Source organism: Rattus norvegicus, chromosome 3 (assembly GCF_021556685.1).
Source record: "Rattus norvegicus strain SHRSP/BbbUtx chromosome 3, alternate assembly SHRSP_T2T, whole genome shotgun sequence".
Classification (NCBI taxonomy): domain Eukaryota; kingdom Metazoa; phylum Chordata; class Mammalia; order Rodentia; family Muridae; genus Rattus; species Rattus norvegicus.
This window is the reverse complement of record NC_141536.1, coordinates 132,842,277-132,867,384: the sequence shown is the minus strand read 5'-3', so window position 1 is coordinate 132,867,384 and position 25,108 is coordinate 132,842,277. Positions and strand designations below refer to the sequence as shown.

Sequence of the window (25,108 nt, the reverse complement as noted above, 5' to 3'; positions counted from 1 at the left end):
ACCGGACGGAGGCAGGCTTTTCCATCCCTCTGGGCCTGTCTCAGGGAGAGCTCTGCCATTCCCACGGTCTGAGGCACGGGGTCCTTGATGTGGCTGTGCTCATTACAACAACGACACACATCTACTCAGAACTCTACCTGCTCCCCACATAGTCCCATAATTCTGCAACTTTATTTTCCTGTTCAGTCACATAAAACTCCATCAGTCTGTGTACCACTTCTGCTTATAAACTCCTAGGCTGTCGATTGCCCTCTAACTGGAGGTGAAGGAGCAACAAACATCTTCAAACAAGCATCCTCCTTGGTAAGACAGAGTCCTTTGAGTACGTTCTGGAGAGCTCATGGTGATAAGGTGGCTCGTGTGGTCCTTCTAATTTTAGTTTTCCGGAGAAACCTCCCCACAGATTCCTATCGCAGACACATCACTGGACACTATTACGATAGTAACAGGAGCTCCTGTTTTCCACATTCTCCTCAAAATTTACCATTTTTCTTGGTGATAGACATTCTGACAGGAGGGGGAATATCAAAATGCCTCTAATTTCATTACACTGATGGCTAAATGTGTTGAATACTTTAAAAACATTTTTTGGTCCATTTGTGTTTCTTCTTTTGAGAACTTATTTGTCGGTAGCTATAATTTTTGATGTTTAATTTCCGAAGTTCTCGTTTCCCAACTCTTGTTGGTTCTTTGTGAGTGTCACATAATGCACCCCAGTTTCACTCATCTTCTCATTCCCTCATATCTAACCTCCATCCTTGCAACCTGTCCCCCAAAAGAAATTATAAAACAGACAAGACAACACATAAACAAAGCATAGAGACCATCTCACTGTGGAAGCTGGAGCATGTCACAGTGTCCCACAGTGTACCCTCTGTCCACACATCTTTGCTTACAAACGTTCGTGGCAGTGAGTTACCAGTCTGGTCTGAGGCCTCTGGCTTCTGTCACACCATCAATATTGGATTCTCATTGGGACTCCTTCCACTTAACCTGTTGCTGCTCTGTGTCACGGAGAACCTGCAGCTTTGGGTCATCAGGGATGGTCCATTCCCGCACTCCAACAGGTCACAAATGATGTAGATTTTTGGAGTGGGCCAACTCAGAGCCCTGGATCCGGGTGTGGGTGTTAGCTGAGAAGGTCAACCCACTGGCTCTGCCACATCCACACCACCAGGGAGAGCTCTTCAGCACTGCCACCAGCAAGAGGCAGGCTCAGCCATCCCACTCTAATGCCCTCCAGGCCAGTTCACCTGAACCCACCAGAGCCAGTTCTACTGTGCTGTCCAATTGAGATGCAGGGCCCACTCTCCTGATTGCTGTAGCCTGTGAGGAGCAGGGCCAACCTTTCTGCTCTCATGACCGCGGGGCCAGCTCTACTGGTTATCACATATGGTGAGGGGTGAGTGGATAGAGATCATCACCTTAATACCCAAGCCACCTCACAGCCAGCTCACCCACATTCATACCCTCAGAGCCGGCTCACCTGTGCCCCAACCACTAGGACCAGCTCTACTGTGCTGCTCAGCTGAGGTATAGGGCCCACTCTCTGGGTGTCTTTCTCTGCCTGCCTGTGCAGTTATTTTTTTATAGGTCTATTTTTACATTATGTGTATTTGTGCTCACACACGAATATGTGTGCATGCAGTGACTCTGTTGGTGCTAGAGTTACAGGCTATTGTGAGTGCTGGGAGCCAAACTTAGGTCTTCCAATAGAGCAGTATGGGCTCTTAACTTCTGAGACACCTCTCCAGCCCCTATCTGTACAGTTCTTTATGTGTTACAGACATCAGTCCCTCCTGATATATGAATGGCTATATTCTCCATTCTTCATTCAGGCTGTCTGCACACTGCAGATAGTTTCTTTGCTGCATAGAAGCTTTCCAATTTCATGGAATCCCATTGGTCAATTCTGAAGGCTATTTCCTACGCTGCTGAGAGGTTCTTCTATTCAGAACCTTTCAGTCTATATATAGTTTGAAATGTTTGCCCTGTTTCCCTCCAGTAGTTTCAGTATTTGGGGCTTTAAATTAAGGTCTTTGGCCCATTTTTTGACTTGATTTTTGGCAAAGTGAGAGACATGGATGGTTAGTTTTCTATTGTTTATACAATTTTAGCAGCACCATTTAGTGACTAGATTTTTCCACCAATCTGTTTTTGACACCTTTATAAACATGTCTGGGTTTGTCCCAGTACCATGCTGTCTTTGTTACTATGATCTGTGGGATAGTTCTGATACTGCTAGGAGTGTGCTTTCTGCTTTAGACTGAATTGGGGAATCGATCATCTTTTGTGTTTCCACATGAATTTCAGGATAACTTGTTGTTTATTCTGTGGAAAACATCACTGGAATTTTGATGGGGACTGTATTCAATCTAGATGTTTATTTGGTAGTGTAGCCAGTTTTATTCCATTAATTCTGCCAACCCAGGAGCATAGAAGGTTTTCTATCACTGTGATTTCTACAATATTTTTTTTAGTGTCTTAAAGAGCTCATTGTAGAGTTCTCTACCTCCATTGTTAGGTTTGTTTCTGATTATTTATCTTTTGAAGCCATTGTGAATGGCCAATCTTGTTCCAGATTTTAGAGGTAATGCTCTCACCTCACACAGCATAATGTTGGCTGTGGCTTTGTTGAACATTGCCTTTATTTTAGATAATATGCTTTGTCTATTCCAAACTTTTTCATAATTTTTATCATGGAAGCAGGTTGAACTTTCTCAAGTGTCTGTTCTGCATCTATCTAAATGATCATGTAATTTCTTTCTGTAAGTCTATTTTTACATATTTATATAAATTTATTAATTTACGTTCATTGAAACAATCGCCTATCCTTGGGGAGAAATCCATTTGGTCATGCCGTGTGATTTTTTTTGATGTGTTCTCTAACTTGATCTATGTGTATTTGGCTGAGTATTTTCCCTTCTATGTTCATCAGAGCCTGTAATTCTTTCCTATGTGCATTATTGGTCTGTAAGTTTTTCGTTTTGTTTGTAAGTTGTGTTTTTATCTAGCTTTTGTCTCATGGTAATATTACCTTCATAGAATGAGACCGGTAGTGTCTCCCTCAGAAGTGCTGCTGTTAGACTTCTAAGGACGTTTGAGAGACCACATACCTCAGTCTGCTCGGCAGGGAATCCTGTGCTTTTCTCCATGGGGGGAGTCTTTTAGTTACTGCCCAATCTCATTGCTTACTGTGGTTCTATCTAAATGGTTTATATCTCCTGGCTTTAATTTTGTAAGTAAAATGTATGCATTTCTTGTAGGTTTTCTGGCTTTGGGGAATATAAGTTTTTGAAGTATTCCCTAATGGTCCTCTGGATTTCAGTATAATCTGTTCTGACAATTCAATTCCTTCTTCATTTCTAATTTTAGCACTTTGTATTTCCCCTTTCTTTTGGATAAGCTACAGGTTCATCAGTTTTACTAATCTTTTAAAATAACCGACTCTTTGAGCAGCTCTCTCCCTTGCTCTTGAAGTGTCTCTCAACTATTTCTGTTTTAATCTCTATCACTTCTTTCCAGCTAAGGCATTTGGACTTTAGTTTCTGTTCTTGAGAACATCAAGGTGTATAATACATTACATACCAAGATCTGGTGTTTACAGCTGTAAACCTTCCTATTAGACCTGCCTTGGCTGCACCCTAGGGTCCTGTAGGGTGCACTCTCATTTCATTCGGTTCTAGGAACTCTTTTCCTCTCGGACTGTATACTCCCTATCTATGTTTTCTATAGATGTCTGTCAAATCCTGTTGATCTATGCTATAATTTAGCTCTGAAGTTTCCTTGCTGATTTTTTTTTAACTGTAGAAGCCACATATAGATATGAGTTGGGTATTAAAGTCTCTCACTATTACTGTATTGTGGTTTCTCATGCCTTGTAGCATCTGCTTTATAAACCAGGGAGGACCATGACTCAGCACATAAATATTACGATAGATACATCTTGATGAATCGTTCCCTTTATTAGTAGGTAGCTGCTTCTCTTTATCTCTTCTGATGAATTTTGGTTTGGATTCTTTTTTATCAGATGCAGAATCACTACACTGCCATCCTCAGTTCCCATTTGCATGGTGGGCTGATTTCCAACCTGTGACTCCTAGTTTAGGAATGTCTTTGCATATGACTTTCTTGGACATAACAGATAGTTAGACCTTGGTTTATAATCTAGTCAGTTAGTCTGAAGGGTTTTTTTGTTTGTTTGTTTTTGTTTTTGTCTTTTCCATTTTATAACTACTACTGGCTATAAAACCATAGATACAGACCCAAAGAGATCCAAGGCTGATATTATCCCACCCATATAAGACTACAAATTTAACAACAGATAAAGTTGGGGTGTTAACCAGGCCAAGTACTGAAGCCGAACCCTTCCTTAACTTCAATTATGAGAGAAGGCTCCAGGAGACAGATCATTGGCACTTCCACTCGTTACTCTTCCAACACAGAAACCCACAGAGTTTCAAGCTGCAATGTCAAGAACCATGCAGAACTGATGCCATTCTGGGCCCATCAAATTAAAGGGGGTGGGGTCTGTTGCTGAGTGACAGATGAAATCATGAAATTGAGTTCTTACATTTTTTTAACCTCTATTCTGCCTGTCAAACCCTCATTGCTCATCACCACTTCCACCCCTATCAATAAGAAGATAAAAAAACAAAGGGGGTGTCGCCAACTGTGCTCTGCCAAGCATCTTAATTCTGCTTTCCCAGACGGTGCGGTGGATAAGGGGGACTGTGTGAGGCTTTTCTACTCTGAGACCATCTCAGCATCCCGTTAGATTTTTGTCATGTGCTATGAACTACAAATAGCACCTCTTCAGTATCCCTCTTCCTAATGTTGCTAGTTCCCTCAGTAAAATATTGACGTTTTCTGTGGTACATCTCAAGGATGTGCTGTTGTTTACACCCTTGTGTCCCATGTAGACTCCCTTTGTTAAGTGACTTAGGAGCTCTCACTCCCATCAAGGGCTGAACCTTTCTGACCTCTTGAATCTGGTCTGTCCTGCCTTTTGCTTTGTGCAGTAGGATGGGAGGGTCACACGGTTACTTTCAAGCCCTACTCTCTCTATTTCTTCAAGCCGTGCTTCCATATTAATGAGCTCAGACCACAGGAGAGAGAGACATGCTGGACAGAGGACAGCCACCCCATTGATGCCATCTTCCCCCAGACAGCTGGCAGAGGGCAGCAAGGCAAAAATGCAGCAAAACCGGTTGAAGTACACCAGCTGGTCCCAGCTCAAATTACCACCCTACAGAATTATGAGCTAGAATGACAAAGCTGCAAACGCAGCATCCTTACTGTGAAAATTCAAAGCTTTCTGGAGTGCTTCACCTTTCATGTTAGGGATGCCCAAGCAGTAAAACCAATACAAGTATTTAAAAATCTGAGGAAAAACAAAAACAAAACTCTAAAGTTTGAAACATTACTGATCCTAAACTGATGATCTTACACATTGACAGAGGGGATATTCAACCCTTCCTAAGTTTGGGAGTAGGGAATTTTTATTTGTATTTTGTCTGCATGTATGCCCATGCACCATGTGTGTATAGTACCTGTGGCGGCCAGAGGGGAGCATCAGATTCCCGGGAGTGGAGTTAGAGATAGTTGTTAGGTGCCATGGGTATTGGAAATTGAACTTCAGTCTTCTGGAAGAGGAGCCAGTGATCTTAATTGGGAATCATCTTTCTAGAATTTGGGGTAAGTCATTAAGCAGCAAAGTGAATTAATTAATAGTCTAGCTAATGCAAAATGCAATCAAAGAATTAAAGTTAACTAACATTTTTGACCGGTTTTCCCATGTTTTGTAATATAAATAGCTCCCTTATTTGCAGTCAGTTCCATTACTTCTAGATTCTAAGTATAGAGATTAGCATTGTCTCTGGACAACATATAGATAAGGTTTATTCTTAGTTCTCACATAGTGGCAGTGATGCTCATATACACACACTCACACAAGAGGTGAAAAACACTGTACCATAGTCCTGGAGAGCAAAGTCAACTGAAACAATGCATTTATCATTTGCACAACTCCCAGCACTCTTCTGGTGCTAACAGAATACCTACGGTGGAGTATATAGCCTTGGCTTCTGCTGAGGGCCTCATGGTACAGAGGGAAACAGGTGCATATATGGAAGAGAAGCATGCATGTGAGAGAGTAAGCGTGTTAGGCGTGCATCATAGGACTCCAGCCTTGTCCGCCATTTGGGTTCCATAGGAATGAGAACTCAGTCCAGCAAGGAGAGCATCAATCCACTCATGAAACCTCTGACTAAACTACCTAACACCTCTTGATGGTCTCAGTAATACCTACCCCTCTTACACTGGAGGTCAAGCCCCATGAGTTTTGGTAATGAGTAACAGTGGACACTAATCTTGACTCCTACTTAAAAGGATTTGGAATTACCCAGAAAGCAGACCTCTTGTGCCTGTGAGGATGTTTCCAAAGAAGCTTAGGAGCAGAGAAGATTCACACTGAATATGGGTGGTGCCGCAGCCTGGGCTCAGGTCTCATGTTGAATGAAAGGGGCGGGGCACCAGCAGTCCCCTCTCTTTGCTTTATGACTCTGTTGCCATGGTGATCTGTACCTTCAAACATAAGCTCACATAAACCCTTAAGTCACTTCATCAGCTGATTCGTTACAATAACAGGAAAAGTAGCTGATAAATTAGCCACAGCACATCATCCCAGTGTCTTTCCAGTGGGAGACATTGGCTCTTCCTCCATTTAAAACGTTTGTCACTATTTCAACAATTCAATGAGACAAGGGTGCCCTGTGGAAGTTCCTGTTTACTTTACAGCTACATTTTATCGAAGCTATTTATTTATACAAGTTCAAAACAAAGATGGTTTATCTAACAGGAAAGACCAAGGAAGCCAGAAAGGCAGCTTCGCTTTTTAAAAGCTAATTAAGACAGAGGCTGGAGCTGCCATATCCCTGAGCAGACAAAACCAGTTGGCCCTTAGAAGTGACCGAAGCTTTGTGTAATTTGCAAGTGGAATTGGGCTTCTAGTTGTTTTCTTCTATTTCCAATAGGAGAAACCAAATACAGCCACTTTATACTGGTAACCAAATATTTTCTCTGCTTTACGTCTGTGACTATAAAAACAACCCCATATGCCAGAGAGGCTTTTTCTTCCTTGCCTCTGTCAGTGGGGCCCCAGCACTTCTTCTGTGGAACTGTGCAATTCAGTTGCCTGATGTTTAAGACATTATTGTGGGGTCAGCAAGGTAAAAGCACTTGACATCGGGCTTGAGCACCTGAGTTCCCGGAACCCACATGGAGGAAAAGGAGAACTGACTCCAGTAAGGCGTTCTGACCTACTTACACATACTAAAGGTAAAATTAAAAACAACTGTTTTACTGCGGCTGTTTACTTCTTTATTTGCTTTATTTGGGGAGTGTTATTAGGGGCTGAGCCCAGAGCCTTGTACATGCCCAGCAAGCTCTTTACCACTGAGCTACACCCACAGATGACATTAACCTTGAATTTATGATCCCTGTGCCTTGGCCTTCAAATGCTAGGACTATAGGCATGCACTACCATGCCTGGCCCCACTGTACTCTTCACAGCCTCAAGGAGACTTTAGTAGATAGAACTCTTCACACTTTGTCATCAGTGTCAAGAAAACCCACATTAGTACCCTCGGGTATGGATTTCACATGCACGCTGCCCTTCTACATCATCAAGGTCTATGCTAGAAGCAAAGAGATGAAACATCTGAGACAAACCCATCCATGACTTTGAGGAGGTCAAACATGGCATAAAAATATTGATCCATGTGCCATCTGATAGTTCTTCTGCATGATAGACAAAAGCCATATGGCATAACATGAGCAGATAGGGAAGATCCAGCACATGGAGGACTCTGTTTAGGCCAGAGCAGAGGGCATCTAACTAAGGTCCATAGTGAGGAGTAGCAGCTGGAAAACAGGAAAGCTTAGGTCAGTATGAGCAACTCATTAGCTAGCTCTGTGGCTTTGGACACATAACTGAATTTCATGTGATCTTGGTTTTCTTTACTATAAACGAACATCATGATAGCTACCTTAAATTGTGTGCCTATGAGTTAAATGAATACCGCCAAATGTGTTTACTTTGCTCACAGTCTGTCGCAAAGTGCAGGGCTCAGGAAGAATGGTTCGTCAACAACAGCGTGTCTCCATCTTACCAGACTCCATGGAGGCAACCTGAAGGCTGGGTTAGCCTTGTAGAAGCTCATTCATGTATCAGTGGGTGGTCATTTAGAACCAGGACCTGTTTCCCCTACAACATGGTGGCCAGAAGACCACATGTGATAAGAACACAGGTCCCAAGATAATTAGTAAGTGAGGCAAAAGCCACGTCCCTTTTACTTTAAAATTGCTTGTGATGTGTGTCAGTGCAGTCACTAAATCCTGCCCAGATTCAAGCTGAAGGAGAGTAGACCCTGTAGTTGATGGAGGAGTAGCAAGATTTTGGAAAAGCAATAATGTCATTGTGACCATTTGTTGGACGGTCATCAGTAATCTGAACTTATACTCTGCATGCTTACTTCCTGGAAGGTAGAAATGTATAGATGTACTGTTTAAAAAATACAAAACAAAACAATAACAAACAAAACAAACAAACAAAAAGCCAAAACCAGAGGGAAAGAGAGAACCTGAAAAGTCACATGGTTTCTGTTGCTGAAGACCCTGGACTAACTCTGCTCTTTATGTTCTGGGTGATGCCGTCAGTGTGAATAGCAATGCCTGCCCCATTCGGCTCTTGTGAAAATTAAACCAGTTAACCTAGCAAGGCTGTGCCTGACAGAAGGCCAATGCTCCCTGCAATGTTTACGGTTCTACTTTAGGTTCTTGGGGTTCCTAAAATGTCCTTACTCTTAGGTGGCTTTGATCTTGTTCGGTTGCGAATGGACTCCCCTGCAAACAGCTTCCACAGCAACCTTCCACAGCTGGCACAGAACATAATCCCAGCCCCAATGACGGGTCTGGAAATGAACTAACTCCTGGGTTGATGCCCTGGGTTTCAGCATCTCATTTTTACCTACCTGTCAGACCAGCATCTCTCTCTCCTCTTCAGCTTGGGCTTGTCTTCTGCAGAGTTCTGAAGGCTCACACATTTGAGCTTTTCCAGTGGAAGTTCAGGAGTTTCTGTCTCAGGTCTCCATCTGCAACACACAGAACTCACTGGTTAGGATTTGGACATGGTTAAAAGCACCACGAGCAACCACACAGGTGACCTGTCCCCTGCCTGCTCTGGAAGGACACAGACAGATGTGAACACAGGATGGTTTTCTTGCCCATGCTGACCCCAGGCCTACCTCTGGACCAGGAAATGGGGGAGGGTGTCTCCTGAACCAGCAATGCCCTCCAAATTCCCAGCTGCTGCTCAGAATTTAAAGACTCCAAATAGTCTTCCTGACACAAGGGATGGACCACGGCCATCCTGTTGTCACTATCAATTAAGTGACAAGTTTTCTTCCATATTCTCTCCAGCACATCAGCTCCTGAGAGGGCTTTGATCTTGCATCCTGGGCTTCTGGAACGGATCCCCATGCTGCCATGCATCATTGTCAACTGTTCCTGTCAATACCTTACCGGTTCAGCACTGCTTTAGTACAGAAATTCATCACAGTCACAAAGGAAAACAAAACACAAGCCCACAGCTGAGAGTCTCCTTTACCATCCCTACTAATACCTGTATCCCAGCACAGAGGGTTGATTCGGATTCTTTCTCAGTTGTCGTATGTGCTCCAATATTAAATAATGCAGACCCAAACATCACTTTCCTAACTAACTGCTAGCTGTTAGTCCACTCCCCTTGCTCACCACATTCTTACAATGACTTGCCACAGTTGTTTCCTTCACACTTTCGTGCTATTTCTCTGTCTCCCTTCTCCACAGGCTCTATAACTGACCTCAGACTTCCCCTTTCCTCCATGTAAGCCCCACGCACACCCATTCCTCACATCCGACCCAAAAATATCCTGTATAGCCCTCTCCAGTTACTTAAGAAGATTCGACTTTTAGGCTGGGCATGATGCAGCCAGGTCACATCCAGAATGCATCTCGGGGCAGCAGCTACACAGGGACACCGGTGCAGCCTGCTTTCAAAGCCATTCATGCTGCTCCCTCATATGGCGGACACTGAGACTCCATGGCTAATGCACTTCAAACCCACCTGACTTTCACTCACAGGAGTAATGCACTTTCCATCACAATCTATACCTATACCTATACCTATACCCACACATCCGAGACAGAAACAAACCTTATGAGGTGTCCCCAGTGTCACCCTCCCTCCTCGGTCCTTCACTCTTATTTAAAACTATGGTAGACTCTCATCTTCACCCACTCACCAGTCACGATCACGGGAGGAGGGGCAGTCATGACCCACACTTAATAACAGTGCTTCGACCCAGAATACAACCAGGTGTGTGGTAATCACATGTGAACATGAGGTGTGTTCACGTCTACACACACTTGTGGAGGGCATAGGTTGGCCTTGGGCACCCTTCTCTGTCACCCTCCACCTTACTTTTTGAAACAGTTCTTTTCACTGGACCTGGAGCTTGTTGGTTTAGGTAGACTGGCTGGTCAGTGAGCCCTGTGGAAAGGGTCTGTCTCCTCCCCCAGCACTGAGTATGCTTATAACAAGTCTACACCACTGTACTGGGCCATCTTCTCAGACTCCACAATATACTTCAATAAATTATTAAAGATTACTCCTGAAATAAAATTTTACTTCAGGGGCAAGAGAGAAAGAGTGGTGTAGACTACTTGCAGGGGACCTGAGTTCAGATACCAGTTCCCTTATCCAACAGGTCACAACGGCCTATAACTCCAGTTCCAGTGGATCCAATGTCCTCCTCAGGCACTGCACTCAAACGCATGTGCACAGAAGTGCATGCTCTCTCTCTCTCTCTCTCTCTCTCTCTCTCTCTCTCTCTCTCTCTCTCACACACACACACACACACACACACACACACACACACTTTTTAATCTAATAAAAACAAAACAAAACAAAACACCAGCTGTGGGTGGTGGCTCAGGCTTTTAATCCCAGCACTTGGGTGACAGAGGCGGGTGGATCCTCTCTGAGTTCAAGTCCAGCCTCGTCTACAGAGCGTGTTCCAGGTGATCCAAAGCTTGCTTGAAAAGCTGAAACAATCAAACCAAACAAAACAACGAACAAGCCAACTTACTTCCCAAAGCCAAAAGGTTAGCAAATGAATCTGAAAATAAGCTCTTGCATGGCTGCCCATTTGAACAGCGCCATTACATGCCGGATCTCTTGCCAAACAAGCAAAGCTCAGCTCACATGTACTCCCCATTTTGCCTGGGCTTGCTAAGTATCAAGTCCACTAACTGAACGTCACATCTATATTTTCACCCATCTTCTCCATATGAAAAGCTGTTCTCCTTAGATGGCTCTGCTGTAGAGCCTCACACCTGTAGCTCACATTGCTTACTGATGCTGTCTGACTGTGCGCTGGTCAGGACCCTGGCCTTATGTCATCCCTTGTCCTAGGACAGCAGTATGCAGCGTGAGGCAGGTCTTGACATCAGGAATTTTGACCGGGTTTTAGAAATCTAGCATCCATTTGCCATTTGGATTTAACCAAACAGCATCCCAGGGGAGGTGATATGAGGTGCCCATGGTTCTCAGAGAAAGGGAGACCGGCTGTCATCGGAATGTCTGATAGTTCACCACAGTCTAGCACGGAGCCCTTCCAACGCAGACTCTGTAGTTTCAGGCTTCCGACATCTTTACCACACGGCCTAACAGAGAATTAAATATTGCTCAGCATGACTCAGTTCACACAACTACCAGTGTAGGATCATCCAGAAGAGGACCCAAGGCAGGCAGTGGGAAAGATTATCTCTCAGGTAAAAGGTTACTAAACAGCTTCGAAGGGCACCTGACATTGCACAATGCCATGGTTTAGGTAACCAGAACTAAAGCACGTAACGTAGACATCCCAAACTGAATTTACACTGAAGAGGTATGACATGCTATAAAATCTTATACAGAAATACAAAACACCAGTCACTTAAAATCAGCCTTTGGAGAAGAAAAACAGAGCTGGGTGCTGAAACAAGAAACAGGCTGCCTGTGACTCCTTCGAGGCAAGGGTAAGCATCTGGAACAACATGAGAAAGTGTCCTGGCCTTTCTGGTAGTGTCCCAGTGTTTCCTTGGGGAAGGGGAGTTGTTTCCATTTGTTAGTGAGCTTGAACGAATCTGTGTTCCCCAAAGGAACAAAAACTTCTGCTCAACTTACGTGGGTTCCTGAACACACTTGAAATTGTCTAGTGACTATTAACCTCCAGGGTTCTAAGTTATTTTAACTTTTAATTTAATCTCTGTACTGAAGTCAACCAATTTTTCTAGATTAGAAAGGTTTTTCCTAATCACGACTACTTGCTAAATAAATGTTGATTAAGTGTCTACTAGGTACTGTGTGGACTGTGAGAAATTGTGAGTTATGATTCTCATAAAAAAATCTCCACTTACTTATAAAAAATTTAGAAATTAAAATGCTCAAGGTAGCCAGATCTGGTGGCACAGGTCTGTAATCCCAGCCACTTAGGTCGCTGAAGCAAGATTTTGAGTTCAAGGATAGCTTGGGCTACAAAAAATGTGTGTGTGTGTGTGTGTGTGTGTGTGTGTGTGTGTGTGTGTGTGTACGTGTGCGTGTGTGTGTGCGTGTGTGTAAAACCAGCCTGCGCACCTTAGTGATACCCTGTCTCAAAATAGCCAGGAAAAGGAGAACAGGGGATTAGCTCAGGGTTCATCCCTTGCCTAGCGAGGTCTTGGGCTCAATTTCCAGGACCACAAGACAATAACATTCTTAAGGTAAAAGCAAGTTAAAGAGACCAAGAGACCAAGATACTAGGTTTGATTTTTCAATGCAGTCACAGTTACTCTGGAAATTGAGGCTGTTGCTAATTTCCTCATGTATTCTGACAAAGTCACCTAAAAGTTGTGGCATATTGTTGACTGTTACTGGGCATGATTAAACTGGCTGAATGTTTTCATATGCAGACAGCAGGACTGGTGGTTTTGAAAAGCTGCCCTAGGGAAGGCTTCTAACAATTCTCTTTAGCACACTTCATACTTACTATGGATGCTGTCAACGGGGGTCTTAGGTCTATTCCTGGTGTGGTTTGAAGGTACTCCTAAAAGTTAATGTACTGAATGCTTGTTTCCTAAAGCCAGTGTTCAGAGGTGGGGCCTTTGAGTTTTAACTGTGTCCTGAGATGCTCCATTCATGTCTTAGTGGATTATCAGGCAGAATGGCTTTGTGTATACAGGTGAGCTCTCTGTGCCACAATTGCTCAACTCACGGACGCCATCCATCAGGTTACAATGAAGTAAAATGAACTCCTGCAGACACCAACCAGATGCTAGGCTAGCATCAGACTCCTGGACATCTCAGTCCCTAGAAGCATGAGTCCAATGAACCTCCATTTCTTATAAATTATCCAGCTATTCTGCGACAGCCTCAGGTAATGGATTAAATAACTGGTTTCCCTAATACATTCCTACACAAAGTAGAGCTTGGTATGTCCATTCTATCTCTGTGTATCCAACTTTCCCTTGGTACCAAACACTGCCCGAGGCATCTTCACGTGTAGACCACATCTTTGTAGTGGCTCAGTTTAAGAATCTATTCACTTGGGTTGGGGATTTGGCTCAGTGGTAGAGCACTTGCCTAGCAAGCACAAGGCCCTGGGTTCAGTCCCCAGCTCCGAAAAAAAGAAAAAAAAAAAAGAATCTATTCGCTCATAGTTCTGGGTATACACTTCCTAGAAATTACATAGCATCCACGATTTGGGATGCAAAGCTAGCTTGCTTACCGTTCCCACAGCTTTTCCTGTGAAATCTGGATTCTTTAATTTAAGAAGGGTTACAACATTGCTCCATACAGTTAACTAAGAAGTGTGGAATTGCGCAGAGTAAAACAGGTTTTTCGTTTTATTTTGGTTTTTTGTTTTTGTTTTTGTTTTGTTTTGTGTTTGTTTTGCCACAAGATTCTGGGAATCAGTAAGGGTTAAAGGCTGTTGTTTCATGAGCTTCCAACACCTTTTGAGCTTTTTCTTCTTCAAATTAAGCCAGCTATGAATTAAGCCTCTTACACCCCTCCCAGCCCCTCATCTTTTCATTTTCTGGTTTTGTTTGTTGGGTTTTTTGTTTAAATTAATTATATTGGAAAAGGTCCTACCAACTGCCTTAGTTTTCACTCTTTTTTAAAAATTTAACCTTTTCATTTTATGTAAACGAGTATTTTTTCCCGCATGCATTGGACTCCTTAGAAGTGAAGTTACAGATGGTTGGGAACTGTCGCGTGAGTGCTGGGAATCAAACCCAGGTTCTCTGAAAGAGCAGCCTTTAGGTTTTTTTATTCTTTTATCTATTTTTAATTTACTTTACATCCTAATCACAGCCCCCCCCCCCCTTCCTAGTCCACTCTTATAAATCTTTCCCCCACATTGGTCCCTCCCCCTTTCCTTAGAGAAAGGGAGGCCCACTTTGGGATAGATTTTTGTTAATATAACAAACACCCAAGATAACCAACTTCAGAAAGTCTTGGCTCACGGTTCTGGAGGCTTCAGTGCATAATCAGGTGCCCTGTGGTAAAGCAGCTCATTCAGGTTTAAGGACCTGGCAGAACAAAACCATAGACCTCACTGTGGAGAATATAAAGAGGAGGAGACCACTGTCCCTAACCTCCTCAAGGACACAAGCCCAGTGACCTAAGGACCTCTCAGTAGGCCCCACGTCCTACAGATTCTATTGCCTCCAAACAATAAGGTTTGCTGGGACAAACCTTAACTCAAGGCTCTTGGGACCCTCAAGATCCACACCACGGCACCATTTACTCTCTAGGCCAAAGGTTAAAGAGGAAACATAATATTCAGAGGAAACTAAGTGATTTCTGCCAGAGTTAAGATCCTCAGGTCTGGGTTGTACAATGACAGCTAGTAGTCCTAGGTGGCTTTAGTCACTTGAATTTTGCATGTCCAAACAGAAGTACATGGTAAGCAGAGATTATACATATTTTGAAGTTAAAAACACAAATCAAGCCATGAATTACCTTAATAATATAGGATCCTATTTATCAAGTTGAAATACCTTGAAATTCAATCCTAAACATCTTATCAGAATTAACTGTGTCTAACTTTTTAACGTGTGATTTAACAAAAAGTATAAATTTGCATACGTCCTTCATAATGCATTCCTGTTGGACAGAGTCACTTCTGCTCTGTAATTATCTTCAAAGCTTTTCTGGACTTACCCTCAAAACAAATTTAATGCTAATACCCTCAAAATTTAATGCTATTTCCTGAATACTCATAGGCCATACCCACATATACATGATGGTCTATTCGGAACACATCTTCTTTATCTATGGCGCACACACAGAGGGGTGTGATCTGGCCCCTAAGCCCTTGCCCTCTGCCGCCACCTCCCGTTACCATCTATTCATCCTTTAAGACTCTTTATTAAGTGATGAACAGGAACTACGTCCTTTTCTCTCTCAAACCAACCTCTAGGAACTTGTAGTCTTGTGTTATTGTTCTGTAACTGAAGGACGTGAGACCTGAGCAGTGCCAGGAGCTGGTGGACAGCAAAGTGCAGATAGATGTCCTTGTAAAGTCTCTCCTTGGTCCCCACCCTTGTCTCCTGTAGGGCCCTGCCACTTTCTCATCTCTTCTTCCCTAATCACATCCACCCATCCTCACCCTGTGAACCCCGCCTCCTTGCGTTCTCAGAGCTTAGTCTGCATCCCTTCCTCGGTGTGAATTGCTCACATGATGATTATTACTTCTCTGAAGTTTGTCTCACCCACTTGGTTCCCCTGACGACCATGATGGAATCTACCCTTGCTTAAATTTCAGGGAGTTGCACTCTAAGGTTTCTGCCATTGTTTGATTAATGTAAAATAGCCTAAAACATGGGACATCCTTGAATGTTCTCTTTATTTTGTTTGGTTTGTTGAGTCTCACAAGATTACCCTGGCTGACGTGAACTTCCCATGTAGCTCAATGTAACACCAAACTTGTGATGTGTGTGTGTGTGTGTGTGTGTGTGTGTGTGTGTGTGTGTGTGTGTGTGTGTGTACCACCATGCTTGGATCTCTACTACCTTCACATTTTAATTTTTTAAACTGTTTGTTGGTTGGTCGTGTGTATATACACAAGTAGAGGCATGTGTGTAGGGCCATGGGACTGTGGAACCAGGAGGAACTGGCCTAGAGCAGCATTGCCAGCATGTCAATCCATGTCCAGTCCTGGAAAATTTGCCTCAAGAATGGTAGGCATAGCACCACTCCCTCCCCTGTCCCAGGCCTGCATGTCCTGCAACCCCAACCTTTGCTCACATCAGAGGAGGTTGTGTGTATAGTAGCAACCACGTTAAACTTCCTTTCCCCTTACAAGGTCATATCCAGCAGCACCCGGAATTCCTCCTTATGCAAATGAGGCATCCCCAACACACTGGCCCTGGCTCCCAGAACCCCCCTTCCCAATCCCCAAAAGTTTAAATAGCTTTTGTTCCTCCAAATTAAAGAAGTTGTCTCACTGAAGCTTGTTCCCCTGCCACCTAAGGTCTCATCACCCCTGGCCCTTCCAGACTTGCTCTCCCTCTCAGTCCTTACCTCAGCAACCATGCCATGATGGTGAGGGAACATTGTGGGAACAACACATGTGGTAGTCTGAGGACAGCTCTCCTTCCACCAAGTGACTTTACCCATTTGGCCATTTTTCTGGCCCTGTACTTTGGCTGTTAAGCTTGGGATAGGGCTTGCTGCCCACAGATGGGCAGAAAAATAAAGCCACACCATGCGTGCATGTTATAAAAATAATCCCAGTAGCTTCTCTTCCAAAGGCCTTTCCTCAGGGGGCTTCCTCTTCCCCCTCACACTGTCAACTTGACCTTGTCACCTTCTCGGGCCATATCTCTAGAAGAAAGTGGCTGAGGAAGGAAAGGAGGAAACACACATTTCCTTTTCAATGTGACAGCAGTAAGGAAGATAATGGTTCTGGATATTTCTGAAAAGGAACATTTCTGGCAACTTTAGAAAAACTCTGTATCTCTTTTCTATTGTCTGAAATGGATACAATGAAACAGAATAAAGGAGCCTGCTGACCCATTCCAAAGCGTCATTTGCTGTTCACATCTGTGTTTGAGCTAACATCCTTGTGACTAGCAGGTAAAATCTTTTTGAAATATATAAGCAGACCCCTAGCTTGCACAGACCCAAGGTTTACAAATACCGTCAGATGACATCTGGGGCCTATAAATAGATTCTCCGTCTTTTCTGTTGCTATGACCCTTACATGCCTACCAGATTTTAAAGACATGGTCTCGCTGTGTAGCCCTGGCTCGCCTGGAGCTCACAGAGATCTGCCTACCTCTGCCTCCTGAGCTGTGACAGTAAAGGTGTGAGTCACCACATCTAGGGCCACCAGCATATTTTTTAGATGTATGTATTTTTATTTTATATAATTGAATGCTTCTCCTGGACGTATATCTGTGTGCCATATGTAGGCAGTGGCCAAGGAGACCAGAAAAGGGTGTGAGGTCCTCTGTAGTTTATGTTAAAGATGGCTGTGATTTGCTAGATGGATGCTAAAACTCCAAACCAGAGCCTCTGCAAGAGCACTAACCTCAGCCCTTTCCAAACCTCTACCAATATATTTTTAATAAATCTTGGTTTATAGTTTTTTGTTCTGTTACTATAAAAATCTTCATAAAACTCTTCCCATGTTGGAACATGACATTTGGGCTAACTTAAATCTGTGTTCCTGGAACACGGCCATTCATGCTGACTCTTGAATAAACTAGCTCTTACTTTCTTTGGGAACTGCATTTTCTATCAACATATTCAAGGACGATCAGTGTATTTTGTTTTTGTTTTGTTGTTTGGACAGGGTCTCACTCCCTACATAGCTCTGGATGTCCTGGAACTCACTATGTAGACAAGATTGGCCTTGAACTCGCCCATACTTCCCATGCACTGCAATTAAGGCATGTGTCAGCACACTTGACCTGTGGGAACTTTTCAGTCATTTCTTTTTTTTTTTAATTTATTTCTTTTGTATATGAGTACACTGTAGCTGTCTTCAGACACAGCAGAAGAGGGCATCGGATCCTATCACAGATGGTTGTGAGCCACCATGTGGTTGCTGGGATTTGAACTCAGGACCTTTGGAAGAGCAGTCGGTGCTCTTAACCACTGAGCCATCTCTCCAGTCCTTTTCAATCATTTCTAATTCCATGTTTATATGTAAAGAAATGGGACAAGAAGTTGCCCAATTTAACCGGTACCTGTTTTCTCTATTCAGACTCTTATGCTGGACACTACAAGAACACAATGGAGTCCTTGGGCCATTTCCCAGGGTTGCAAAAGATGGGTGCTGTTTTGGCTGGGGTGTGGTGGGGAAAGACATTTTCGTGTAGTCAGAACAGGTTGGCTAAGAGAGGGTGTGGCTGGCATGAAAAACAAAAGTACTATCGGCTTCTAGTCAGCCCCAGGAACCAGGGGATTATCATGGAAAGACAAACCAGTGAGGACTGCACCCCTACAGCAGCCACTGACAACCTGAACGGGTAGGGCACGAGAGGCAGAAGAAATACTCAGGTCGGGCAACAGGGGCCTGAACCCATGGATTCAACCTAGAGAGTGGAAGCTGTGCCCAACTGTTCCAGACCCAAGGAGAAGGGGACAGATATGGTTATCAGGAAGAAATGAGGAGGGATGAGGCAGGGGGATGATTATTACATTTGGGGAAAGTTGAGTCGAACATGAAAAACCCAACATTGGTTGAAAAATTACCAGAAATAAATGGGTAATTCTGTGTCAGAATCAAAAGATCTATACCCTAAAACTCATATTCTCAAATAGATAATGAAGGGAGAAAAGGGAAACGTCTAACCGTTCCTAGTTCATAAGGCCTGAGACCCCGATGCCTGTGTGATATACAGGGACTCTGACCTACTGACCTACTAGCCTCATTAAGTCTGAAGGAACTGGTTTCAGTGTGTGCAAACCTTTCACTTTTGAATGAACTGACTGTGGTCCCATGGAAGATCTAGATGGAGGCACCCAATAGATGGCTGTGGAACCGCAGAGACAGCAGATAGCACTGTGTCCAGAAAACAGATCATCAACAATGAGGATGCTAGATGTCCGGAGAATCAGGCCACTCATTGACCTTCTGTGTGCCTCTCCTAATGAGAATATGATAAACCAGCACTACCCAGAAGTGTACAGAAACAAAGGATGTGGGCATATTTAGGGAAATAGGTTTGATGGCTACTGAAACAGCTTGTTTCAAAAAAAAAAAAAAGGGAAAAAAAGAAAAGGTTCCTTTTTCACTGAAGTGGAATTATTCTTGGTCTGTAACCAAGGCTGGCCTGGGACCAAGAGATTGAAATTAGAGGAGGGCAACTTGAGACTCAAGGTGAGGAATCCTGCACCAGCACTTAAGATAGAAGAGATGGCTTCCTCATCAAAGATTAAAGTACAGACTGGGCCTCAGCCCCAGAGCCTGCTGCAGGCAGACAGAAATGAATGAGGAGGACATGACAATGGTGAAATGTCCTGTCACTCTCGTGACCCCACAGGAGAAAACATTGCAGCAATGGACAGAAGGTGACATTTTCAGAGAGCAGGCAGGCGAAACCACAGGTAAGATGTCGGAAGATACAGGTGTTAGTATGAGGAAATCATTTAGTTGTAATGATCTAGCTTTATAACAGGTGTTAATCACTGGGGATATAAAACTAATGTTGAGTGGCAAACAGGGGCTCTATCAGGAGCAGGAATAGGGCTCATGATATTTTGATCAAGAAGCTGCTTTAATTATGCCTGTGTCCTTCGAACAAGAGCAAAGTTGAATTTAAAAGTAACACACTAACTTATTTAGCAGAGGTAAGTTGAAGCCAAGAGAGCATTCAGGCAGGTGCTAAGTGCAAATGAATTTAGAGCAATTCATGCCACAGATCCCCCTGCAGTGTTCTGGGACAAGAGAAAAGGAATCCTAAGGGCAAAGCTCTACCATTGGAGGCTCCATCCTGTTACGATGCCTAACTTGAAGGGTTTCTCTGATCCTCAAAGGCAACTTGTCCAGGGAAGTGTGTGTTTCCCAGGATTAGCACACAGGTTGTGTCTAAAGCTGGTGGCAAAACTTGGTCAGCACTGCCCACGTGGTTGGGGGCATGAGTGTTACGGAATTCCAGTCCATGGATTCAGAGAGAAACTGAGGCCAGACCATGTATGGCAGCATTGGAATCCATGGAGGAGCCTCTGAGAAGATACTGAATGAACCTGAACCCTATGGTGCAATCGTGACCACAGGATGTTAGCGATGCCAGGACCATGCGATGTCCACTGAGGCAAGCTGCAGACATGGAGAAGAGCTGGCTTACGAGGGCGACTGTGTGCTGTGGGTAGCAGGAGTGGAGCTGACCGAAGCTTTGAAGGCCCATTTATTGCACTCTGTGCTACAGATGCTGGACTCTGAGCTGCAGGATTCGAGGTCTTCCCTGCGGGATTTTGATCTTGCTTTGGTCTGGCCTTTCTTTGCGGTGCCTGGATTCTTCCCTTTTGGAATAATGTTTCCTCTGTGCTGTCATTTGTTAGAAGTGTACAGTTTGCTTTCTACTCTACAGGAGTTCATGGGTAAGAGATGTTGGACTTTTAAAGTGTTGGAATTGTTGAAGACCAGGGACTTCTAAAATTGCACCGAATACATTTTCTATTATAATACAGTCCCAGATCTATGGAGACAGGGTGGAAGATTATGGCTTTAGAATGAAGCGTTTGGGTGTCAAGTTGGCAAGGTGTAGGGTTGTGGTAGCTAGTGTCAGCTGTCAACTGGACAAAGTCTAGACTCTCCTGAGGGATGGGCATTCCCGGTATGTCTGTGGAGGAATATCTTGATTATGTTGATGGAGTTGAAAAGATCCTTCCGAATCAGAGAAAGAACTGAAAGAGCTTGAAGGGGCTCGAGACCCCATATGTACAACAATGCCAAGCAACCAGAGCTTCCAGGGACTAAGCCACTACCTAAAGACTATACATGGGCTGACCCTGGACTCTGACCTCATAGGTAGCAATGAATATCCTAGTAAGAGCACCAGTGGAAGGGGAAGCCCTGGGTCCTGCTAAGACTGAACCCCCAGTGAACGTGATTGTTGCGGGGAGGGCAACAAGGGGGGGAGGATGGGGAGGGGAACATCCATAAAAAAGGGGATGGGGGGAGGGGGATGATTGCCCGGAAACCGGGAAAGGGAATAACACTCGAAATGTATATAAGAAATACTCAAGTTAATAAAAAAAAAAAAAAGAAAAGATCCTTCCACTTTGGGTATTCCCATTTTTAAGCCAGGATCCTGGATTGGAGAATTCACTCCAGTCATATGAGGCAGTAGCATTCACTCTTTCACTCTGAGTTTCGGTGGCGGCTGTGCTATGACAAACTACTTCAAGCTCTGTGCCTTGAGTCCCCACCATGATGGGCCAGGCTCTTGAACCATGAGCCATAATAACCCTTTTCTCTATGAAGCTGCTTTTTTGATAAGGTATTTTATCACAGCAATATGAAAAGAAATGAAGACAAACCCTTGACTCCATAGCATTAGACTGTGTGCTGGGAAGAGTGAACTCTTATTCTAGTTATTCTGTGAAGTCACTCCTCTTTGGTTGCTGGGAACTACATCCTGCTCGTCTTCCTCAGAAACCTTGAGAGCAGAGGGGGTCTAATTCCTGTGACTTTGTATTAAGGTATGGGTGATTATTTTACATGAGATGTCCTGATTTCCTTACAGTTTTCTCTCTTGTTTCACACTTACTAACATAAAGTTTCCCTTTCAGTTGCAACACTAACTTAAAAACCAAAACACCCCATGGAGACCCAGTGTCCGAAGGTTACAAACAGTAGCCTCCAAGGGGGTGTACACAGCCTGTTTTCCCAAGGGACCTTTGAGACAATTTCCTGGCAGCTATTCATAGCTCTAATCACGACGCTGTCCCGACTCTAGGCTCCAGACAGGTATGCACGCCTTTGAGAAGCCCCAAGGCACAGCGGCCAAGGTTCATATCCACCAGGTCATCACGTCCGTCTGCACCAAGCTGCATAATAAAGACCACATGACTAAGGCCCCGCCTGGAACCAAGTTCCATTTCCCTAGCTGCTGGAAAATCTATGTCTCAAAGAGGCGGGCCTTCACTAAGTTTAATGCAGATGAATCTGAAGATAAGGCAGCTGAGAAGTGGCTTGTTCCATCAAGCTATGGGGTCCAACATGTTCTCAGTTGCAGTCCCCTGGGCGAGGGGCGGGCCCTGCATCCCCAACGGCTTCTACTGTGCTCTCCTATACCCTACCAAATGTTCAGTAATAAATCTCACATCCAGTCTGGAAAAAAAAAATCAGTCATAACCCTCTGCAGTGGACTGCAGACCCTTTCATCTTTGTTCTATCTATGTACGAAGTAAATGGTTCTAACAGTCTGCTTTGGCCAAAAGCAATGGAGAGTTAAACCTTCCCAGCTATGAACCAGAAAGACAAAAGGAAAAGGAAGTCATCTAAAAATATCTCAATTCTTCTTCAGGGGAAAGGTTAGTTTATAAGTCGTGTCAAAGAAGGGCATGATTCTTTTCCCAAAACACATGTTCCGTACTGTCAGCTCCTTCAAAAAGTGTCCAAAACAAAAAAAACGAACATAAAAGGTTGTTAAGTAAAGCTGGTGTTTTTCTCTGGAACTTGTTGTTATTCCTTAAGGATTTATTCGTCCTGATTAACCATTGTTGTGTAATAAAACCACAAGACTCGGTGGCTTAAAACAATACTCATTTTCTTATTGCCATGGTTTCTGAGGGTCTGGAATTCTAGAAGAATTTGGCAGAGCACTTCTGGCTGAGAGTATGAGGGGAGGCTGTGTCCAGATGGTAGCTGGAGCTGGGACGTCGGGTTGGCGGTGAGAGGAGATGTGGCCTGGCATCTGGCAAGCAGTAGGTCACTTCTCCGTGTAGCTCTGGACTTTGCCACTGGCCTCTCTGGCTAATTTAGGCTTCCTTATAGCACAGTAGCCTTGCAACAACCTAACCGCTTAGAGGATGCAGCTCACAGATCCAAGAAGAATGAACCAGAAAGCAGAGTGGACATCGCCTGATCTTTTCCTTTTCGATTTATCTTCAGAAGAAATGTGGCAGAATTTCTCTTCCATTCCAGTGGGTTCAAGTGAGACACAAAGTCACACGGGCTTGAGGGGAGTAGATAAGACTTTTCATTTTTTTTGGGCCAGTGGCCGGGAGGACACTGAAGGCTGAATGGTTTGTTGCTGTTCAACTCTGTTGGAAAAAATACTCTCTGCCCCACAGCCCAAGGTTAATGACTGCAAAGTCCCACATGCAAGATAACCATTCTCATTTTTTCTTTTTACATCTATTATTATTATTATTATTATTATTATTATTATTATTATTATTATAGTCATCATTTTATGTGTATGAGTGTTTTGCCTGTACATCTCTCTGTGCACCACTTGCATGTCTGACACTTGGAGAGGACAGAAGAGGACCTTAGATGCCCTAGAACTGGAATTACAGATGGTTGTGAACTGCTCCTTGGGTGCTGGGAGTCAAACCTGGATCCTCTGGAAGAGCACTTAACCACGGAGTTATCTCTCTAACCTCACTTGAAAAAGGAAAAAAAGATTGATTTTGTGTGTGCTCACCCACTCACACACACATCCAGGACATGATAAGGCCATTTATGATGAGAAATGCTTTGACTCTTAAGCTCTATTTTCCTCAGGCTGTAGTTCTGCTTGGTATGTTTTTCTGCTTTCTGGGTTTGTACCACATTTCTTTTTCTGACCATTAGTTAGATTGGGTGTAGCAAGGGCAGTGCTTGGGTGGCTGACAGGGTTTCCTGATTCAAGTACGCCCTCTAGTGTTGGAATCGTGTCATTTCTTTATTGGCTGGGTCTGCTCTCAGGGTTGTCTGTCCTCGGTTGTGATTCTCTTCGCTTTCTTCAGGATCCTCAATTTTATCTCTTTTGTTGACTTTCTCCACATACCAAGTCTCCAGAGGCAAGTGTCCCTAACACCTTCCATGTCTCCCAGAGTCTTCTTTCTCAGGATGAGACTCGTCTCCAACGGTTGATGTCTGGCTAGAATGACTCAGTCTTTTGTAAAACTATTCCCCATCATCCTCAGAGGGGTTAATAAAGAGATGACCACCCTGTCTACACCGGGGGAGGGGAGGACTCGAAAGAAGGAGGTACCAGAGGGAGACTGAGATGGCAGGTAATCCACGCGGCTGGGAAGTGGCTGGGAACTAGGCCAGGCCAGCATACAGTTAGGTTAGAGTAGATCAGCATCCGGCCGGCTTAGTGCCCAGAAACTGTTAATAACTATACAAGATCTCCGTGTCAGTATTTTAGAGCAAGGGCGGGCGTAGAAAATCCCCGTGCTTTTACACAAGCTGGCCAGCTTCTCAGTACATCTGAGGTTCAACTGAGAGTCCTACGTAAGAATAAGGCAGGGCATTGTTAAGAAGCGCCCTGTATGTTAACCTTGACCTCTACACACACAGGAGCACCTGTGCATATGTGTGAACTCACTAACATGCTGATCCCCATACACACATGCATGCATACTATACAGACGTACACATAAAGTTTTTTTTAAGCAGTAGTTTTTCAACATACCAATAATGAGCTTACCGAGAACAAACCTAGAGAAAAATGCCATTTACAAAATATGAAAATAAAATGACTGGTTATAAACTCATGCAAGGAGGTAAAGTGATGCCACGATAAAAACTGTAAAAGAGTAAAGAAATAAAATTAGGGACAACCTAGAAAAAGGAAGAGCTCCCCCTCCCCTCTTACACTCATGAATCAGCAGAGTTAGTGTTGTGAAGAGGGCTGTTCCCAAGAGCGGTGCACATAGCCAACACATTTCAAAAATCCCAATGGCATCCATTGTACCATGAGACAGAACAATCCTACAGTTGATGTGGATACACAAGAGCCCCCAAGTAGAAATCCTGCACAGAAATCAACTCAAAATGGTTCTAAGAGCTTAGCGTAAGATCTAAAATGC

General features: G+C 43.8%; 1 protein-coding gene across 11 annotated transcripts in view; it reads right to left on the bottom strand.

The window, feature by feature from the left end:
• Positions 1-25,108, bottom strand: part of Rin2 (Ras and Rab interactor 2) — a 216,724-nt gene that overhangs the window by 171,315 nt on the left and 20,301 nt on the right. For 10 of the 11 annotated variants that reach the window (XM_087652224.1, XM_087652231.1, XM_087652227.1 and 7 more), the window contains 1 exon segment: positions 9,033-9,152. The gene's annotated coding sequence lies outside the window, so the exon portion shown is untranslated. 11 annotated transcript variants of the gene reach the window in all.